The following is a 22,422-nucleotide window of genomic DNA, read 5'->3' as shown; positions in this document are numbered from 1 at the left end:
TCACACTGGATGTTACGCTTATGAGGAATCATGATTATGACTCCAGGAACCATGATTTGTGATCCTGATATCATGACCTAACCAATTTATGAATTTCATGATTTGTAAATCATGGTGTGGGGATCAGATTTTTATCCGTGTGCCTAGTTTTTGAATGCGAGCTTATTGTATGCAAAATTAAAGCAATGTACACGGCGAAAAAATGTCAAAAAGGTGATTCATTTTAAAACAGTTTAAGAAGAATTAATTTTCTCAAAACCGTATGGAAGTTACTTACGTCGATTTGAAAAAGTAATCGAGATATTATTTGTAAATAGCCACATAGGTCACATTCAAAAGTTTTTCGTGACGCAAAATGATCGATTTATCTATGGAAAACACTTATTCTATCATACCGAAAACATGTTGAAAATTTAATCCAAATCGAATTGTGTGATTAATCGATTTGACAAGTAATTCGTCTTTGGTAGAATTACTGAACAATGCTAAAATAAAATCTCGATGAATTTGTAAAATGTTTTTGGAAGCCTTTGGAGTTTTCTGAAAAATATGAACATTTCCAAATGCAACCCATGAAGCATTCCAAAAACAAGTCATCGGCAGTATGTGAAGAATCTTTATCCAAATTTTTTATTTGAAAAACGTTCCTACAGTTTTCTAATTTAAAATTTAAAATTATTTGAAAATGTTTTGTAAATTATGATGAGCTGTACTATAAGTCGACTATATTATTTTTCTTGTTAAAATAAAAACAGGAACTTATTATAAGATTATTTCAAATATTCCTTTTTAAATAAGTCCGAAGATTTTAAATTATTTTTCAAAGTTTTCTTCAAAGAATTCCTCCAGGATTTAAGGAACCCGTTCATAAATTCTTTCTTGAGTTCTTTCAGTAATTAACTTAAAGTTCAAATCTGGCAGGTAACTTGAAATTTCTCGTGCTTCAGTAGTTTCAGTATCAGTATTTTTAGTAGTTTCTTCCGAATATTAGGATAAATTTTAGATCGCAACCATCTTTCATAGATTGGTTCCGATAGGTCTCCAAGAACACCTTCTGTAATTTGTCCAGAAATTCTGCCAGAAAATTCCTTTCAGGCATTCTTTTGCAAGAAGGTTCCTAAAGAATTCCTATAGGAATAAATGCTTCCAATCATTCCGCCAGTAAAACCTTTGCTGGAATTCCTTCTAGAATTTATCCAATGAATCCTGCAGGGATTACTCCAGAGATTCTTGAAGCGATTTCCCATGATATTCTTTTAGAGATTTCTAATGAAGAATTTAAATTCAAGAGACTCCACCAAGGATTTTCCCAAGAAAACCTCAATATAGATGCTTGCCGAAATGTTCCTCTGCTTCTCTAAGAACTCCTCCAAGGATTACTCGAGATATTTTTCCAGAAATTCCTCTATGGGTTCCTCCAACGATACTTGCCACCTCTAGGGATCCTACTAGAAATTCAACAAAGGATTTCCCAAGATTATATCCAGGAACTATCCTAGAAAAACTTATAGAGAAATCGCTACAGGAATAATTACCTGGATTTTTTCAGAGAAATTTTTCCAGGAAAAAATACAGAATACAGCTTTCATTGAGGAAGTCAATTGTAGGACTCTTTGAAAGGATTCTTGCGAAAATCCTTTGAACATTTTTTGGGGGGGGTTCTATTTGGAGATTTGTCTGGAAAATTGTCTGGAGGAATGCCAGGAGGAGTCTCTGGAAATATTCTTTAGGGAATTTCAATAAATTGCTGCAGAAATCCCTGTAGGCATCTGTGGATGAACCTCTGAAGTAAAGGAATGGGGCTGTAATCAGAGAAAAAATCTCTGACGGAATTTGTGGAGTAATCACTTGAGGCATTACTGCAGAAAACTCTGAGCAGTTTCCAAATAAATTACTGGAGGAAATCCTGAAGAAATCACTGAAAAATTACATAGAAATCCTTGAAGACATTTCTGGAGGAATCACGGGAGGTTTTCTTGGAGCCCTATCTGACCCTTTCCCAAAACTTCGATTGCGGGTGAGTTTTCGAACTAATTATAAATTAAATATTTCTCTACCAAGAGTATTTACTATTAGGTAAAATTTATGAATTTTGATTCGTGGAATGGTACAGATTAGGCTGATACAAATATAAATTTTCCTCTATGTCCGACACCACTTGGAGGGTACGAGGGGCGGGGATAAAAATAAATAAGGAACAAACAAATAAAAATTAATAAATAATTTCGAATTTTTATTTGTAACGATAATTGTTAAACTTTTTTTAATCGTCCTTTGGATTATTATTTTACCTGTTTTCCACTTTAAAAACAAAAAAAAACTAACTGATGTCAAAAAAATGATGAATCTTGTTTTCTGCCCATCAGAATTTTTGAAGGGGGGGGGGGGGGGTGACATAAAAGAAAATTAATATATGTATCAGCCTTAATATTTTTATCAAAATTTGCTAATTTGGCTATTTCAAAAACGATTCCGTCTGGCGTCTATTTAGATAATGACAAATCATAACTTTTTAGCTATTGTTTTATTTAAGTATAAGATGGTTTGAAAAAGGTCACACCCTACAGGAACCGACGACGGAATATTCCGGCTAAATCTAACTGTTGGTCCTCTTGATTCTCTCGTATACCATTTTGATTCATATTACGGACACTTAAGGCCTCAGTGAAGTATAACTCATCAGAAATCATACAAAATAAATCATTCTGTATGATTTCTCTGTGCTATCGGGCCTTTGAAACACCTAACTTTCAAATGGTGGGTAATGATTTTGATTCCGCAACATGAATTATTTAAAATAAACATATATGTGTGGACTTTTCATGATTCTTATTCCGGACGCTTCCTTACTTTTGACTCATATTCCGGACACTTAGCTTCAAATTCCGGACAGCTCAAGAAAATCCTAAATAGAAAAGTCAAATCGCCAATTGAAATCGCCAAACAACTAAAGAGACGTATAAGATAGTTGGGCATTATGAATTTGCATAAATATCTATGGAAAAAACTTATTAAAACGTATCTCGAAAGTAAGAACTTTTGAGCGGCAAAAACTGAAACATTTCATGTGAAATGTTTCCCATACAAAATAGAGTGTCCGCAATTTGAAGCTGTGCGTAATATGAATCAAAACGATATTTTAATAAAAAATCATTAAAGTTGATCCGTCGTATAATTGCCTATAAATTTTTGAATATGATATGTACCAATTCCTTCTGAAATAAATTTAAGGTGCCATTGTGTCCACTAAAACAATTTTTTAAACAATCTCTGAAAGAATTTTGTCGTTTTATTTTTTAAGTACATTAAAAAAATTGAAGGTATTTGTAGAGGAAATCATAAGGAAGCAATTCCTGTAAAAAAAAATCTGGAGGAAGGCTTGCAAGAGCTTTTGAAAGAACCAGAAGACATTTTTAACAAAAAACATTGAAAAAAGCTTTAGATTTAGAGAATCTTTAATACTCAAATTTTAAATCATTTGGTTCAGTTTGATTGACAATTATAAACTGTACTATTAGTTGACTGTATAATTTGTTCACATAAAAAATGAATAGGAATATTTCCAGGAAGTAATCACTGGCTTCCTTCAAAAAAAAACTATTATTATTTCTTCTAATGAAGATATTTAAGAAAATGATTTTTAAGGAAATTTATAAAAAAATCTTGTGGATTATTTTCCGGTATTACTGCAAGATTCCATTATGATCTTTTTCATGAGTTTTATTTTACTAATTCAAAAATAAAAACAATCAATGAAAACGATAAAAATGAAAACAATCCTGAAGGTTGTTGGTAATTTTCCAGGTAATTCACTACGAATCCCACCAGGACTTTTTCTTCGTGACCTTGCGGTTAGCAGCGTCAGTCGTCTGGGCGCATTGTGCCACGGGGTGTGGGTTAGTTTCCCGCTCCAGTCGGTGAAAACTTTTCGTCAAAACGAAAAATTCATCGCTGGGCTACTGGGTGTTCCGTGTTGTCCGTTGCCTAATGTTAGTGATCGTTCAGTCTGTGCAGCCTTTGTGCTGAAGACGGTGTAAATTGTCTTATTTTTAATTTCTTGTAGTATTCACCCAAGAGTTGTTCCAGGAGTTCTTATAGAATTTCTCTCCCGTTTATTTTTCGCAAAAAATCTACGAGGATAACCTTAAAAATTTCTTATGAGTGCATCCTAGAATTCTTCCAGCGAATATTTCCTCTAACTCCAAATAATTAATTTAGGAATTGAAAAAAAACCTTTGAACATTATTGGGATTGGAAAAATTTATCTTATATGTGCCAGCAAACACTGTTTGAGGAATCTCGAAAAACTATTGAAAAATCTTCAATAATTGTATAGAACAAGATTGTTGAGAAACGAAGAATTCCTTCTAGGCTTCCAGGACACAATTGTAGATATATTCGGGGAGATATATGTTGAGAAGCTTATGAAGTTTTTTTGAATCAGAACAGATACTTTTGAAAATGTGTGAAGAACTGCTTTAAAAAAGTTTTTTCCATAATTTCGTAAACAATCTTCATCAGCAATGCTTGAATCTCTATTCCAAATACATTTATGCCTGGTAGAGGAATTCAAATAATCATAGAACAAAATCTTAGAGTAAGCGCTAAAATGGTGGAAAAATGAAACGAAACAAACAAAACATTTTTAATTAGTAATTCATGAAGAAACGATTAAAAGAACAGCAGGAAACATTTGTTTAGAAATCTTTCGAGAGGAGGAAACTCTAAAAAACTTTAAATTTCTCGAGATAATTTTGGAGGAATGGGATGTAGCAAGCTAAGAGATTTACTAGTACTATCTTTCTTCATATTATAAAATTTTACGTAAATGAAAAAGATTCCTCCGAAAATTTGCACAAATGTTAGATTCCTTAGAAAACCTTTATTTTTGATTTGGATTGAGTCTTGACGATTTAAGGTGAAAATTCATGAAAGATTGTAATGCAATATGTAAATTCCACAGTAAAACCCAACAAACTTGAAGGAAACATTGAAAAAATTGAGCACGCAAACTTTGTATATGTATGGGAGGATATGCAGCAACATTTAATAGACGATGTCCTCCATGAATTTATAGAAATCGTGAAGTGCTTGAGTTTTTCCTCGATATTTGTTTTGGGAGATTCCTCAAGATAATCCAATACATTATTGTATGGATTTTTGGAAGGATATTTGATGGTGTTTGTAGGAAAATTCCTCGAAAATACTCCTAGAAATATCATTGATACACTCCTGAGAAATATTACAAATTCATACATGAAAATGAAGAAAGTTTAGTGTAGGGACATCGTTCGTTAATTATATATTTTGGTAACAGCAACAGCAGAAGTATCATTTTGACGATCAATAAATAAATCACAAATTGGTTGCTACGACCATCAGTCGTGGAACTACAGACGTGTTTGTTCACGGTTCGAACACTGGCGAACACTTCGTTCATGCAGAATCTCGAACAGTTCGTGCGAATATTGAACTATTGTTTTTTTTTTCGTACGAACGATCGTGCGATTTATATTGATCTGAACTATCCTAACCGTAGCCACTACTCGAACTAGGCAGGATAAGGCTTTTTGCAATCTTAGTACGAAAAAGACTAGCTGCGCAAAAACAGATAAGTATCTATTAAAAGTCGCCAAAGGCCAGAAGAACAGAAAACACTGTATAAACGGATAATGCGAAACTATATTTAAATTAAATATAAACATATTCATAATCCCACTTTATTAAGTCTCAGGCTTAAGACTGAGGAAAGGTAGCCGATTATCTCGGAGTAACAACACCGGATCAAGCAGTCCGTAGTGTTAATTTTAAGCCAATTGAAACAACCTCTACCGACACTACTCGGCTATCTAGGCTGATCGGGAAGATTTAATTTGGACTTTGTTTATCCTTGCATTACAATAGACTAGAGAATTATTGATGTTACCTGAATTATTATAATTAAGAAACAGACAACGTTATTAATTAAAGTCAATGCAGTTGGCGTCAATCGGCTCGTGAAAAAAGTATTAAGCTCTATCGAACAATGCTTATTGCACAATCCAACAGATTATTAATGACAAAAATGGCACCGCTGTAACATCTAACCTTCAGCTCGGCGACTTCTGTGCGGCTTCTACTTTGCATCCAATCAGTCATCCGCATCGTCGCGTCGGCTACCGGCCGAATGAATAGACGAAACGGTCAAACTGCCTTCCTCTACCGATTGACGGCTGACTGCGTGCCATTGTGCCAAGAGCCAAGTGCGCCCGCTAAGATGTGTGTGGCACACTGAACTTGACCGCTAAACACACATTCACCCCTGACTCGGACTCGGACGGAACGCTGGCTAGTGGCTGCCGGTCGTCTACCGCCCCGGAGCCACAGTCAATAACCGAGCGCCGCGGACCGCAAGAAGAGAAAGAGAGAGAGAGACTCTCGTCGTTGACAGCGAAAGTAAAGGGGAAGCGACGAACCTCTCGGAGGAGCAAAGCAGATGAAGAGTGTTACCTAATATGGATGATGTTTGGCGGTATGTTAGTGTTTGGTCTCAAATTCCTAACAAAATTAAATCGAAATATGGGAAAGAATGAACACAGTGTTTGACATTTAAAGCAAAATGTTTTACAAATTGGATGCATTCAAAGTCACTGTTAGCCTCAAGTGTTCGGTATAAGCCATTTTACGAAGCCTGGTCAAATGACAGGAGACCTGGGATTTTTCAATCATCGTCGTCAGTTTTCGCGATGATGATGGTTGATGACTGTGCGCATCTCTAGCGTAGCTTTTCATCCAGGCGAAAACTTAAATGGAGATAAATTATTAAAATATTTCTGATCACAAAAGTGCTTTTTTATGTGCAATATGGGTAACACAGAGATAGCTGATACAATAACTAGGTGTAATGTTGCAGTAACGAACATTTTTGGATCTCATTTTTGTCATTTTCTCCATGTCCACGTTTGGTAAGATGAGGCGTTGTTGAAAATCACGCTGGATTTAATCCCAGGTCTCCTGTCAATTGACGCCGTTGCGGCGATCAGCTGTTCCGAAACGTCTCGTAAAATGGCTTATACGAGTAAAAACGATATTAGGGTTGTTTGTTAGATGAATCTTGCAAGATACTTTGTTTCGAGTTAATCGCGACGACAATCGAAATGCATCAAAGCTTAATGAGATTTTGATTGCAACCATTCCAATTTAAGCGCTGCTGCTGGTGTGAAATTGTGTCAAATTGGTGGAAAAACACCCTTCCAGCTAAGTTACGGCAATAAACAATTGAACTTGAGGGATCAAATCTGCGGATTGATACATCTGAGCATGGAGAAACATTGAAATTAGGCAGCAGTAAAGTCATTAGCGTCTTTTAATTGGCGGTTATGCGATTGCAGCGATCTTTGACGTTTTTGCTTGGGTTAAGGTTTTGATTGGTAGGTACGTTGGTTGCAGGCGACCGAAACCAAGACGTAACCGGTGGTGTGATGTGCGTTATTAAGCTGGTTTTCCGTGACCGGAACAAAATGTTTGAGATCGTGGTTATGGAAATTTTTTTGATTAGGTACCATGTTGATGAGATGCCTACTCAGGAGGATTGATGAAAACGTTCTCTACTTATCAGTTTTTTTCTATTTCAATGAAATTATTATTCGTGAAGCAGCAAATGTTCATCTGTCAACAGCTCCTCGCAAAAAATCGACTGAGTCATAAAGATTAACTGCAACTGCAATAAAAATGCGTTATTATTATTACTATGACGGCGTTGTTACTTTGTGGCGATTATCAAAAGACTTGTTGTGGTTTATGGTTTTATAGTATCTATTATCAATTTTTGGTTTTTTGTCTATACAACCAGATCAACGGTAAACTTATACATTTTGAAACTATGAATGGATAGTTAACATAAAACATTAAAAATATTGAAAACCTAAGCTCATAAGGGTTTACGAGTTACATAACATTTGGACAATAACAATTCAAAATTATTGTTTACGTCTCAATTTATGTGGAACGAGCTTTTTTTTAATTTTGTCGCACCAATTAAAACCATGACTCCCATACAAATCATATCAAAGCTAAACTGCTTTTTCTGTTCTATCATTGCAGGTATGTTCCATGAAATCATCAATCCTCGTTTGGCACCAGTACTGATTTGCAAATCAGCAAAATAAGAAATATTGAACACGCTTAAACAAAGTTACACAACATTGAGTACAATTTGCACAAAATTGAGCTCTTCTAGACCAACACATCAGGTATATTATTTAAGAATACGCTAAAAAATGCATCTCTAGACCTCCTAAGATTTAAAAAATAGGTAAAAAACAACAACAAAAATGCAATTACTTATAATGAGTGTCAAAACTTAAATGTTCACTTTAAATTGCACTCATATAACAATTGTCACTTTTTCATAGCTGTGTGAGTTTGATATCCCATTCCGATGAATACATTTATATAGCTCCCACCATATATCGATGTACAAATTTCAAATGCGCCGAAACACATCTAAACCTGCAAATACGGTAAATGCCCTGATAACGAAAGTGAAAACCTAAAACCACATACACCTATTCATCGAGCTATTAACAAACATCAAACCGCTGCATGGAATCGACATCGCCGTGGCGTGGGAGTAACAGACCACCTTTAAGCATAATTTACCTATCACCGTCATGAAATAGGCAGCAGGAACACTTCCTAGCAGCCATCGACTGACCACCACACAGCACCTACCAAACCTATCATCCAACATAATCCAAACAAGCAAAGAAATGCACAGCAAAAACCGACGAAGACGAGGAGAAGGTGGTCGTGGAAAAATAAAATAAACACCGCATAACAACAAAACTTCTTGTACCTTAACTGCCGACTGCTTTACGACCAAGGCAAAGTATTGCAATCGGACCGCTAAGTTTGCTTCAACGAAAGCTGACTCTCCTTGTACTTCAGAGTGGATAGCTCAAACGGCGCAAAAATCCACGCGAGGTTCTGCTTGCACTCAAGTCTAAGGTGTCGGCCAGGGTAGACGCGTCACGCGAAGCGACGCGAAAATCCTTTGGAGTTTGACATTTCATTATTAATAATTGTTATTCCTTCCCGTGCAATTTTCGCTTCGCTTCGCAATTCGCGTCTACCCTGGCCGCGCCCTAAGACGGTCGAGATGACCGTGGCATTAGCCTCTAGCCGAAAAGTCCGACGGGGAAAGCCCTCCATCGCCACAGTGGTTTCGCCCATAGGACAAAAATCGTTAAATTAGTTGTCTGACGGATAATTATAGCAAATCCATTAATGAGACTGGATTTTTCTGATTTTTAAATATGTGAAAGAGTCAAAAAAATTCAGCATTTTGTTCATTACTACAGTTTTTGTGAACAAAAATCAATTGAACTTTCAACCAGAATTACCACTTTCGGTACATATTAACCCCATCGATCGGTGGCTCCTCGAAGCTCCATCTTCGTCGGTCTTGGGCTATACTTCCAGTTGCCTGATCGTTAGGGGTCGCCAGTTCCTCTTCCACTAAGTACAGCCAGCGTATTCGTGGTCTTCCACGAAGTCGCCGACCTCTACCTGCTTCCCTGCTGAATAGTATATTTGCAATTCTTTCTGTCGACATTTGCACTAGGTGGCCAGCCCACTGAAGTCTGCCGTATTTCACACGCTTGATAATATTTGCATCTTTGTACACTTGATACAACTGTTGATTCAAGCGCCTGCGCCACACACTATTTTCGAGTTTTGCACCGAGTATTGTCCGCAGCGCTTTACGCTCAAAAACACCGAAAGATTTCCGATCTGCATCTTTCAACGTCCACACTTCGTGCCCGTATAGATCCACCGGGAGAAACAATCAATGTTTTATACAGAGTGAATTTTGTATCCGCTTGCATGTTGCCTGGCCTAAGCTGGTTACATAGTCCGTAAAAGGCCTTGTTCGCATCCGGATACGTCTTTTAAGTTCACGGGAAACATCGTTATCACATGTCGCAAGTGTTCCAAAACAAATTCTTCAATAACTTCAAAAACATCCCCATCAAACACTACCTCAGCACCTACACCACCAAGCCTTAATCTATCTCTACCTGCAACCATGTACTTCGTTTTGATAGAATTAATAGTCATGCCTATCCTCACTGTCAACCTCTTCAGAGGCACAAAGGCTGCCTCCACTGACCTACAATCGATCCCAATAAGGTTGATATCGTCCGCAAAGCCAAGGAACATGCGCAACCGTGTGATAATAGTTCCGTTTCTCTGCCCGCCAGATCTCCCAATAGCACCCTCGAGCGCAATGTTAAACAGTAAGTTCGAAAGTGCGTCTACTTGTTTCAATCCGTCTAACGTCACGAGCGAGGTTGACACCTCGTCTGTGATCCAAACACTTGACTTCGAAGGGGGTGGGACATTTCGCATAAAGACGTTTCACATAAGGACGATTCCCATAAGGACACTTGGCAAAATGGACATTTGGCGTATTGAGAATTACATGTAGATGAAAAAAACGAACTTTACCATTTAATTCCACTAGAGTTTGTATCCTTTGACAGATACGCGTATTCCCAGTGAACCACGTATCGTATATGAATGTGCGTCTTGAATCACATATTCGTGCATCAAAAATCAGAATCGCACAAGATGTCATATCAAGCGTTATCAATGTCAACCAAAATTGTATATAAATCCCCACTACGATTCATAAACGACAATCTGTGTTGACAACAAAACATATAGTAAACAGTGCAACATAGAATCGCGTTTAGTTGTATAAACTGACAGATCATATACCAATCCAAAAAGCATCATATGAAATCGCAATAACTTATCAAAAATTGCCACCCAAATTTGGTATGTGCTGACGATGGGCTTCAAAGAACAACAAAGCAAGTGTCGCTGTACATGAAACATGCATAAATATTGGCAAATGTTCAAGTCAATATTAAGTAATCCTTGGTGGTACAGTGGTACAGTGTTCGATTCCTAATCCAGAGGTCCCGTGTTCGAGGTTTGCTGGAAACATCTTTTTTATTTTCATCCAAATTTTGTGGCATCGTATATCTGATCGCAGAAAGTCTTAAAAAGTCGTGCCAAGTACGCATACAGCCTCCACTTTGGTAGGTATATAGCCTTTTCATGCATTCTATACGATAGAATTGATTCATATAGAATGATGTATAACAAATGTTATACCAACCAAAATGTTGACTGGGTTTCGACCTCAACTGTAAGGCTGCCTTCTATGAAATGCTACTTGTTCTTGTATGAAACTGCATTATGCGAAACGTCCATTATTCCAAACGTCCGTATGCGAAAAGTCCATATGCGAAACGTTTTCATGCGAAATGGATCACCTCCGATTTTGAACCATCCAGCGTAACACGTATCAGTCAAACTAGTTTCGATAGAAAACCATGTCCAGACATTATTTGTCACAGCTCATTTATTTCACTGAGTCGTACGCCACCTTGAAAGCAATACACAGATGGTGAGTCTGCAAGTTATACTCCCGGAACTTATCTAGGATCATTCGCAAGGTAAACATCTGATCCATTGTCGAGTAGCCCTCATGAAAACCAGCTTGAAGTACACCGACGAAGGACTCCTCGAGCGGTCTCAGTCTGTTGAATCGGATGCGCGACAGCATTTTGTACGTCGAATTCAGCAGGGTAATTCTTCTGTAATTGGCACTCCAGCCTGTTCCCTTGCTTGAAGATAAGGCCATCCAACCAGCCGGTGGGCATTTCTTCGTCCTCCCATACCTTCAGAAGTACACGGTGGATCGACTGGTAAAGCTGCTCATTGGTGTGCTTGAGAAGCTCGACCGGGATCTCGTCCTTCCCAGCAGCTTTACTATTTTTCAGCTCTCTGATAGCCTTTTTAACCTCTCCTATGGTCGGTGGGTCATCACTGTAAACTCCACAGCTTGGTCGTCATCATTAATGTTTATCCTGTTCCTCGCTACATTTCCATTTCCACAGTTCAACAATTGCTGAAAGTGCTTCTTCGACCTGGCAGCCACCACCGTTTAATCGGTCAGCATATTTCCTTCTGGATCATTAAATATGGCGAGCACTGGTACCGTATTGTGCGTGCGCCATTTACCGTAGCATAAAATCTCCGCATATCGTTCTAATTCATGTTATCTTGCGCTTCAGCTACCACATTTTCTTCGTGTTACCTTTTCTTTCTGTGGTAAATATACTTTTCTTCGCCTCTTGCTGAGCTGTACCGCACTCTGATCTATCGGGTACCAGCCACAAGCATACGGCTTCTGGCGACATTATCAATGTCTGTCTCTCTCTGGCACTCTTCATCGAACCAGCCAGTATGTCTTCGTCATTGACCAGTGCCAATCACTTCCTGTGCCGTTGTTGTCCCAGCTTCGTGGATAAGGTCCCACAGTCTGGTGACATCTCCAGAAACGTTAGTACTTCCCAACAGCTCGTCTAGCTGCTGACGGTACTATGCAGCTACCTCATCAGTCGACAAGCGTTGGATATTGAAACGCAGTGTTCTTTTAGTTCTGGAACTCGTGACGCTGGATAACAGCGCCCGAATTTCAACTACAACGAGATAATGATCCGAGTCGATATTAGGGCCTCCATAACATCTCAGAAGTGTTGCCCATCAACCAGCACGTGATCCATTTGGGAGCAGGCATCGCCACTCGGGTTTTGCCAGGTGTGTTTACGGATATTCTCTCATCCTCCACACACATATCCGGTCGTTTACGAATTTCCATAGAATAACTCGTTTCATATGCTTCCCAATCACTATGAAGTCAATCCACGTTCTGCTCTGTCGTCGCCGCTGTAGTAGATACAATACTTGAATGAAGTGTTGGTGATGGGATCCACCGCTCAGAATTCATGTTCTCCGGTTTTCGGTTAGCGTATTTCCTTGAAAGCTGCCATGTTCACGCTTTCATTCCGCAATTTACGAGCCAGGAGTCCAACAAGCTCGGGTTCATTCAAAGTTCTTACTTTCTGGGATCCTTTCCAATAGTTGTCTTTTATTCGTTGCCGGGTCTGTTGCCGTAGAATCAATTCGTTTGTTCTACTTTTGCCTCTTTTGGTTGGTGAAGAGTCTTCGATAGACCTACCTAAGCAGGGTTACGCTACCTACATCGTGCTATAAGGGCTGTCGCCTCGGTGCTGACACGATACAGCATTGTCCGTTTGTTCTTTACATGATGAATTTTATGAAACGTAACAGGTCAATTCAAAATGAATCGTTATGCCGTCTTTCAACTGCAAATGATAACTATGATCGGTGTTGTTAAATGTCCAAATGCTGGGAATATTCCACCGCTTATCGCACTTATCCACACGGAATACAGTATCATCATATAATCCAACCAACCAAAAAATATTTTATGATGATGATGATTGACGATTAGGTATTACAATCATTTGTAGCAGGGTTCCGCCTATAGCACTGGAATAATTTGAGGTGCGATTTGTTCATCATTTTACTGTTGTTTGTGAGCAGTGAGTATCCTGTATGAAAGGCCAAAAATGGATGGGCGAACCCGTAACACGTGTACGAAACCCGCAGCAGGGAAAGAGATTCTCCTTCCAGAAGAAAGTTTTCTCGAACAACTGATTAACAGAAGATCGAACAACTTGGTTAACAGAAGCTCCCAATAGATGGGGTCGAAGAGCCCGCCACTTCCGAAAGTGAACAACTTTGCCGAAGAAACTAGTCAACCAAAATTTACCGTTTTTGAATTGAATCGAAAAATCTCTCGGTTACTTACTTCTCTGTTTGACCAACCCTTCTGCAACTCCTCTGAAAATGACTGAAATGAAGTGAGCTTAGTATACACAAAATTTCGAGTTATTTGTAGTTCCGTCAATCCGTCATCCAATTTTCAGCAAATTCGGACTACCAGAAGCTGAGATACAGATCCCTAAACTTGGGCATTTTGTTACTCTTTTGTCACTGACTGTAAATATCAATTTTACAAGCTTTACACTTTCATCAGATATCAAATTTTTTAAACTGTAAATCATAACAAACACTTTGGCATCTTTTTGTACATATTACATTATTATTATCGGCAAAACACACTTTTTCCGATAGATCGTTGCACGCTTGACCTAACCTCGAAACTCCATATAAAAAAAATGTCAACAATTCCAGCAGTGAATGTCAACTCCATATAAAAAAATCTAAACAATTCCAGCAGTGAGTGTCAAAGAGCAGGACAGTCAATTGAGCGTGATGAAAGAGGGACAGAGAAGGAGAATTTTTCGTGACGTCACCATGCACTCTTCTATTAAAGGCTCCCCAAATCAACGCCATATTTTTCAGCTGCAGCGACGCATAATCGCAACTATTTCGTTATTGTGTCACTGCAAGCACTCTTATATAGAACCATCCAGACTGACACGACGAAAGCAAAATCGCATCACAATGGTTTAGACACGCTTATGAAATTATACATGCAGCGAAATCGCGGCGATTGCTTGTCGCTGTCGCTGAAAAAAATCGCGTTAATTTGGGGGAGCCTTAATTTGTCAGATCGTTCAACATACCTACCAACCAAAGACAAATTAAAGACCTCGATGTCCCTTGCAGTTGCCCAAAATTTTATGGCTCATAAGCTAATCTAGAATGCCGTGAAAAGTGTACTGCGATCTGTCAGACTTGGGTACCTTTTGTACTACCGAGGGACCAAATGCAGTACTAGAAGTGGTACACAATCTGAGCTCGAGTGTGACGGACTTGTACCAACTATTTATTATTACTTCTTATCGCATAAATAAGAACGCGGAGCCGTAAATATGAAAAAAGCAACTGTTCGCACGCACAGTCAACTATGACGATACTAAATAAGATTTTTCTTCACTTATGCAAATGTAGAAGTTATTCTGTAACCGCTTGCCTAAAAGTCAACAAAATTCTTCCTCGATTTCTCGGTCATCATCAAACTACAAATACAACCAAGACACAACATTGCGATGGAAAAAATCATTTGCGAAAAATCATTTTTTTTTTTCAGATCAAAGCCATATTTTTGACAAGATTTTATAGTGGTGGCGTGATAATTCCTTGTTAAAACATCTCTTGGACATATTCTCACAAAATAAATGCACAGAAACACAAAAAAAATACATAAAAATAATATTGACCATTGCACGAATTTTTAGATTTCAATGCAATTTTTCTTTTGCCAGATACAACTTGCACACTCGCTAAAACCAGTAGGCGTATGTTTCAAAAGCTATGACGTTTCAGAATTATTCAAAGCAGTAAAATAGATGTTATCAAAACTTGTTTATTTTCACGCACGTTTTCACGTGGTATTGTGAATAAGTATTATTATTTAAATATAGGGAGCATAGTTTTTGAACTTTTAATTCACTTCATTGGTCATTGGTGTGTGGTCATTTTTTGTAGCCATAAGCGTCATATTGAGGGTTCCAAATGCTTATCATGACGCCCATTGGTACTTCGCGTACCTGCAGAAATATAAAACAGACCCCTATGTGTGGTCCTTAGTCTCCAGTCGTGCCACTCCTATCTCTATCTCCTCAAAGTACTGGCCAGGTACAAGAAACATTAGTGAAGATCGGACAACCAACCCCGATGGGAGCTTAGGTCATATACTGCTAGGGAAAAATGGGGGTTTGCTTCTGCAGTATCTGTAGTCCATGTCAGGGACGGCTGATCATCGTCCGAATGCTAGGAATCGGTTCCGGAATTTCGGCATTCTACCGGAAGAACTTTAAGCAGACTTAACCGTTCAGGACCGAACTGAATTACAGGATCACCATGGTCATCTGCAAGGGTAATTTCTGCACTACTCACTGGAGCATTTTTCCAGCAGCATTTCTGGCAATGATCGGATTGTATTCTGAAAATTTAAGATGTTGACTAGAATAATATGCGTTTCGAGATTCAGAAATACGTTCGCGCAAAGACAAATCAAAACAGAGACAAAAACGTTGGTATCGAAGCAACCTTCCAGGCTGTATGTGTGAGGTGTGAAAATGTTCACTGTGCAAAAATTATTTGCACAGTAGTCTAATAAGGTGCAAAATGCTCAATAGCCAACTATTCTACGCATCCGACACTTGGCAGTGATGCCGAAAACTCTTACTGGGAAAAATAAATTATATTCAAAAAATGGATCTTAGGTCATTCACCAATCCAGTTAATCGCAATATTTCTGTGGACCTTTTCATGGCTTAGGTAAATTTAATTCGTGGTCATTAATACGGTAATTATTTTTTAATCAAATCAACCTTTCGTTTTTGGCACGTCTGGGCATTGTATTCAATTGTCAAAGTGATAAACATGATATTTAACCAGGTCCGTTCCACTCGGGCTCAGATTGGGTACCACTTCTAGTACTGCATTTGGTCCCTCGGTAGTGCAAAAGGTACCCAAGTTTGACAGATCGCAGTACACTTTGCACGGCATTCTAGATTACTTTATGAGCCATAAAATTTTGGGCAACTGCAAGGAACATGGAGGTCTTTAATGTGTCTTTGATTTAACAGTACTGACTATGATATTCGAAGTTATTTTAAAAACACATCAATCTATTTAAATACCAATGGAATGTAAGCCGATCAATGGATTTCCATAATTCTTTCACTGGTGCATTTGTCCATGACACCGACGTGTTCGTGTACATTAGAAGTTGAGGAAGTATAGCAGAAATGTATAAAAAAAACTTAAAAAAAGGCCTAAATGAACATACATAATCAGACTTTTTTTTCCAAAATACCTATCAAATTTACTCCATTCTACGGTACATCTGAAATGATTTCATAACCCTACTGAACAAAATATTCCATCATTTAGTTCATTTAGAACAATGTTTTCCAACCGGTGGTCCGTGGAGCCATTGTGAAAAAGTATAATTTTTCTCGATTGATGAAAAAATATGAGTGGCTCTTAGTTCACTGGTTTTTATGGAAGCATTACAAAAGAGTTGCAAATTTTTTTAAATGTTTATGAACTTATTTTGTTAAGGTTCTTACTACGCAGAAACTGATAATATCGGAGATAATACTGTTCAGGAAGGTGCGCATAGGAAATCCCTAGCGTATTTTTCAGCTTAACCTTGGCAGATTTCACCATCAACATTCGTTGGGACCCTAGTATACTATTGGCGGGATTGAATAAAATTAGAATTTCCATTATTTGCACCTAAAACATTCCAGGAATGCTCTCAAATCGAATTGTAGGATCAATGATTTTCGACTGATATCTATAGTAGTGATATCCTAAGTAGATTTCTATAAAGTATTTCGACGGATATCTGACAAGGTTTCCGGAGAGTTTTTGGTGAAATTTTCAATGATTTTTTTTTTCGATCCCAAGAAGCTCATCGTAAAATTTGGTCAAATACTCATGTGGTTGATACCTAACATTCTTATTAGAATACTTATTGGCGCAATCTTTCCGGCTTAAAAGTGATTTTCTGTAAAACTCTGGCAAGATCGTTTTGGAAAGTTACTGTAGGACTCATATAAAAGTACTTGGTAGACATCTGACTAAAATTTCCATAGACTTCTTCAACATAGGATAACTGAGTTCTTACATCATTTGTGATGCATAGCCTCGGCCTTCTAAGTATAAGGTATGTGTACCAGTTTCAGTCATAGTTCTTCCTGATTTTATCGAACGTGAAAATTTTTATAATTAAATCAAACTTAACTATTCAAAGTTTGATTTGGAATTCACAACTTCACATCTCGTTATTTACATATTATGAATGATTTAAACCCTAAAAATGTTTGAAATTATACGTGCAGCTAAATTGAGGATCATTAACCATCATAACTGGTACATTTTATCAGTCTGAGATTTCCGGCAGGTTTTTAAAACTATGACATCATGCACATCCGTTTTCAGTTGTCCACGGGATGTTTGTTAAACTTCCAAGAGTGTCGCAACTTTAAAAAGGTTGGGAACCACTAATTTAGAACACTGTTAGAGAAATGTTGACAGTTATTTTCTGTCTCATAAAATCTTCCACATACTCCCAATAATTCATGTATGAGAATACAATTTGGACGCTTATAGAAGAAGCGAGCCGAATGACGTAAATTTGAGCCGAATTTTAAATATGTTAGTGTCTGATTCGTTAATAACAATTACGAGAATGGTTTTACAATTTCCGATGGTAAGCTGAGAAACAGGCCCTGTCCCAGTGAGGACGTAATGCCAAAAAAATAGAAGATGTTAGGTGATTTATGACCGCTTGTTAGAACAAATGGAACCACTGTGCATCGTCGTAGTATCCATCGATGGCACGCGTTCGTCCATTCATAACCGGGTAGGGGAAGGCACCTACCCTGTGTGTGCGCGCAATTAGATTATCGGAATGTGCGATGCGCGCTGCGATAGGTAATGCTTTCCCCCGAATCTAGTTTCTGCTCAACTACGGTAAAGCGCGGGTTGCGCTGGTACTAAACCAGCGCACGATAGATCCAGTTGACCTGACCTAGGCCTTGCAGACGTTCTTCTTTTTTCGATCAAAGGCGGAACCAGTGCGCGACAATTAGCAGGGTTCTTCGGCTATTACGTAGTGCTTCGCCTGGAGTTCGAGTTCGCGTCAACGAGACACGAGTGCTGTTTGCCTGAGGATAAAGGTGATGAGCGGTTGAAGTGTATGAAGAAAATTGTGGAACAAGTGAATAGTGTCCCAAATATCGCTTAAAAGTAGGTCAAGTGAAGGTGATCGTGGTGTGACCTAATGTTGTGTCTAGCCTTGAAAAGACTAGTGATCGAATTGCTCTCAAAACTAGATCTCTAAAAAAGCAATTATGTTTTATGGTCGACCCTTTTACGAGCAGCTTTGAAGTGTGTTACGCAATCACCCGTTCCGATTTTGATTCGATCTATTTAGAAACAAGAAATAAGCGATATCTAAGGTTTATGATTCCACACGTGTTGGAGCGGTCATCGCAACCCATCGAAGGCGTTGTAGTCTGCATTCACCCGATTTATTTTTTGTTTTATTATCGAATCATCATCAACGGACCGTAAAATGCAACGATAAGCCAACATCGCGACCGAATAAATTGAAAGTTGCAACCGTCAGCGCGGGGGGTTTGTGTCAGTTTAGGCTTTTCCGCACGATGTCGACATGGATCAAATTCCAAAGCGCCTCGACTCATAAAGCTTGCTTACTAAACCCAAACTGTGCGGTGCTTCGGGTACTTGTACACTTGTTCGGAGGGGGTGGGGTGAGGTATTGGCTGTAGAGTGGGGCCATAGCACCATATTTGATAGATCAACAGTTCGAAACGTTGTTTATATGCTAAGAAAAAAGATCTTTAGTTTTTATTCTTATAACAATGTTAAAGATTTATTAGTTTTGGATGCTTTTTCATGAATAATAATTTTGAAGGATTCGGTGTGCCATGGTGTTAGTTCCTCTTTTTATTTTTGGCATTATATAGCACATGTCCCCTGGGACAAAGCCTGCTTATCCACTAAGCTGATGACCACTTCCATAGTTAAAAACTAAGAGCTTTCTTTGTTAAAGCTGCCATTTTTGAAATAGTTTATCGCGTGACAGATACGATGATATGTTATGTCTAGGTTAGTCAAGGAAATTTTGATTACGAATATCTCCTGTACCGAGCGGAATCGAAACCAGACACCCTCAGCCGCGAACTTTACTAATAAGAAAGGCCTTATGAATTATGAATACTCACAATAAACTATTCAAATAATGTACAGCATGTTTTTAATTCAACGATCGTTTGGTTCTTCGGAAACTTTTTTAATACTAGACCAACAGATTAACAAACGTAATCAGTGATCTGTTGAAGGTTAATGAAGTTGAGAGCAATATAAACAATAACATTTAGTTTCGACACATTCCATATAGGTTTAATGACTGAATAATTTTTCACTCCTTGGGCATGAACTAGTGATTTTGTATAAAATCTCATGCGTGAGTTTTACGAAGCAGATCTCAAATGAGTTTGCTATCGCGGAAGAACTCAATGATTGAGATTTGAGTATGAGTCTTCCAACACTGGATCACTGTCGAATTGGCTCACACAGAAACTTTATCGCAAGTCTACTGCGCACGCTATATCTGAACCAGACGATTATAAAAATCGAATGTGTTTTTCCTCGCTATAGAGTTCAGTATTTGGGTTATATTTTCAAAATCGGAAGGTTTTAAAATATTCTATCGGTGAAATTTTGATTTTTTCCACTTTTAAGCTATTTTCAATACTAAAACCGATGAAAATCCCATTTTCGATGCATTTCAGCCCATACAAAATGTATGGAAAAAAATACTGATCCCATGCGAGAAAAAACTTGATGTACATTCGATTTTTATAATCGTCTGGTTCAGACATAGCGTGCTACGTTCTTTTAAAGCATTCTCTGAGAAGTTCTCGAATAGCCTTAGATTTTATAATGGAATTGCTCAAATTGCTTGGAATTTACACCATTCCACACTGGTTCAGAGCCCGAAAAAAGTGTGTTTTTTAGAAGGTTGATGTATTCTGATGTGTTGGAGGGTATTGCTTAAGCTTTATTTTGATAAAACAATAATTGCTTTAAATGGGTCCATAAACAGTAGTTCCTAATGAGCATTGGAACACGACGGAACAAAATGAAACAATGCCTGATCGTTAGCTTAAAATAATATCTTTCAGGTGGAAGTTGTTAGGATTGCCGCTTTTCATGACATAAGGACAAAAAGTGAATATTTTTTAACTAAAATTGTTAACAACTTTAAAAGCAGATGAGATAGAAAGTTGGTGGGCTTCATGGCCGTGCGGTTAGTGTTACCAAGCATTTAGCCGGATCGTATCAAGGAGCGTGGGTTCGATTCCCACTTCAGGCCGGAAAACTTTTCGTCAGGAAAGTATCTTGACTGTGCCACTGGGCGTTGCATGCTAGTCCGTTGTCTAGTGTTTCAAAGGGCAAATCGTCCACTGGAAGCTTTAACGTGTCGGTGCCTTAAAAAAAAAACCCAAAGATGTTCCGATTGTTGACAACTTTCTAGAATAAACATTTTTGCTCAAACCGTTATAAAAAAAAGTTGTTTTAAAAATTTGGTTTTAGGAGTTTTTTTTATACAAAATGCTCTGTAACTCTTGAATAAACACTTGTACAAATTTGGTGTCTTAGAAGAAAAATTTTCAATTATCATTATCTACAACTTTGCTGAAGTCTGCTACTTGGTTTGAGCAAATTTGAAAAATAATATTTTCACACTGCACTGCTATCACAATTATTTTTATATCCTCCAAGTTAACTCTTCACAATACATCGCCCTTTTTAAATTACGTTTCGACATCGAAAACTAAAAAAACGCACGTTTTTTCGAGCTCTGAAACAACAACAATTCTTTAAAAATGAAAATTAATATTTGCGAAAAAGTTGTATTGCATATGAACTAAAAGCGTATGTTTGTTTGAGGTTATGGCTTTCAGTATTCAATAAAATTCAAAATACGGAGTTATTTAAAGTTTTATTTAAGAAAGTCATAACCTCAAATATCAACATAACAGTCGCACCTCCTAATAGCGTATGTTCTTCCTTCCGAAAGAAGTGTGCTGTGCTTCCACAAACTACGAAAAATATAATATTCTTCAAAACGTAAGTTCAATGTTAAACCAAATATTCGAAGTAAAAAATGAAGTGAAAATAAAGTATTTTTTTTGTGTTTTTTTTTAGTTTCACTTCGTTACGTTTATTCAACTACCAAGCAATGTTGGATGCAATGCAATGTCTGGATTTTCTGTAGATAAACTTTCAAGTTTGTAATTCAACTACCTTTCTTATTGCCCCGGAATAAACTCAAGATGTAGTACAGTCAACTCGTCATAACTTGATATTGAAAGGACCATCAAATTAGGGAGGTATCGAGTTACAGAACACAAAGTAGTGCAACTGCGAACCAAGATACCATCGAAGTAGCCATGGAAACCAACTTGTACTGTGGTTCTTTAACTCAATATCGAGATACGAAATATCGAATTATGAATAGTTGAGTGTATATCTAAGTAACCAGTTATTAGTGCAGCATCATCATAGGGTAGGGAGTAACTGACACTGAAGAAGACTGACTTTGAGTGTTTTTTCGTCTTCATTACGACGATTTACATATTTTGATCCAAGTTATATGGTGATGAAAATTCTTCATATGCTTCTCGAACCTGCGACAGTCCTGCTTCTTCACTCCTTCGGCCATATAAGATGAATGTTATTGTGGAGAAAAGATACCAATTTAAACCATCACTTTTCCCTGTCATAAAATCTGCGATTGTGGTAGTGAGAAGATTTATGGTTTGCTTCCTTTTACCAATACGTTCAAACACAAAGCACGTGGTGTATCTGAAAAACCACTGGATAGCATTAAACAATGCCCTAGGTGCGAATATAGAGCCAATATAGTGCCTATTACATGTCTGTATGCCTCAGGCTTAGAAGCATTAAAGATGCAGT

General features: G+C 37.8%; 1 protein-coding gene across 4 annotated transcripts in view; it reads left to right on the top strand.

The window, feature by feature from the left end:
- LOC5575560 (elongation of very long chain fatty acids protein AAEL008004) overlaps positions 1–22,422 on the top strand; it is a 102,834-nt gene that overhangs the window by 40,984 nt on the left and 39,428 nt on the right. For 2 of the 4 annotated variants that reach the window (XM_021847808.1, XM_021847807.1), the window contains exon 1: positions 18,370–18,590. The exons of 1 other annotated variant lie outside the window; for it this stretch is intronic. The gene's annotated coding sequence lies outside the window, so the exon portion shown is untranslated. Of the gene's footprint in view, positions 1–8,087; positions 8,232–18,369; positions 18,591–22,422 lie in introns of those variants that run through there. One more of the 4 variants, XM_021847809.1, reaches the window with a different exon arrangement.

Source organism: Aedes aegypti, chromosome 2 (genome assembly GCF_002204515.2).
Source record: "Aedes aegypti strain LVP_AGWG chromosome 2, AaegL5.0 Primary Assembly, whole genome shotgun sequence".
Taxonomy (NCBI): domain Eukaryota; kingdom Metazoa; phylum Arthropoda; class Insecta; order Diptera; family Culicidae; genus Aedes; species Aedes aegypti.
The sequence above is the reverse complement of the archived record's forward strand: the minus strand, read 5'-3'. Positions and strand labels throughout refer to the sequence as shown.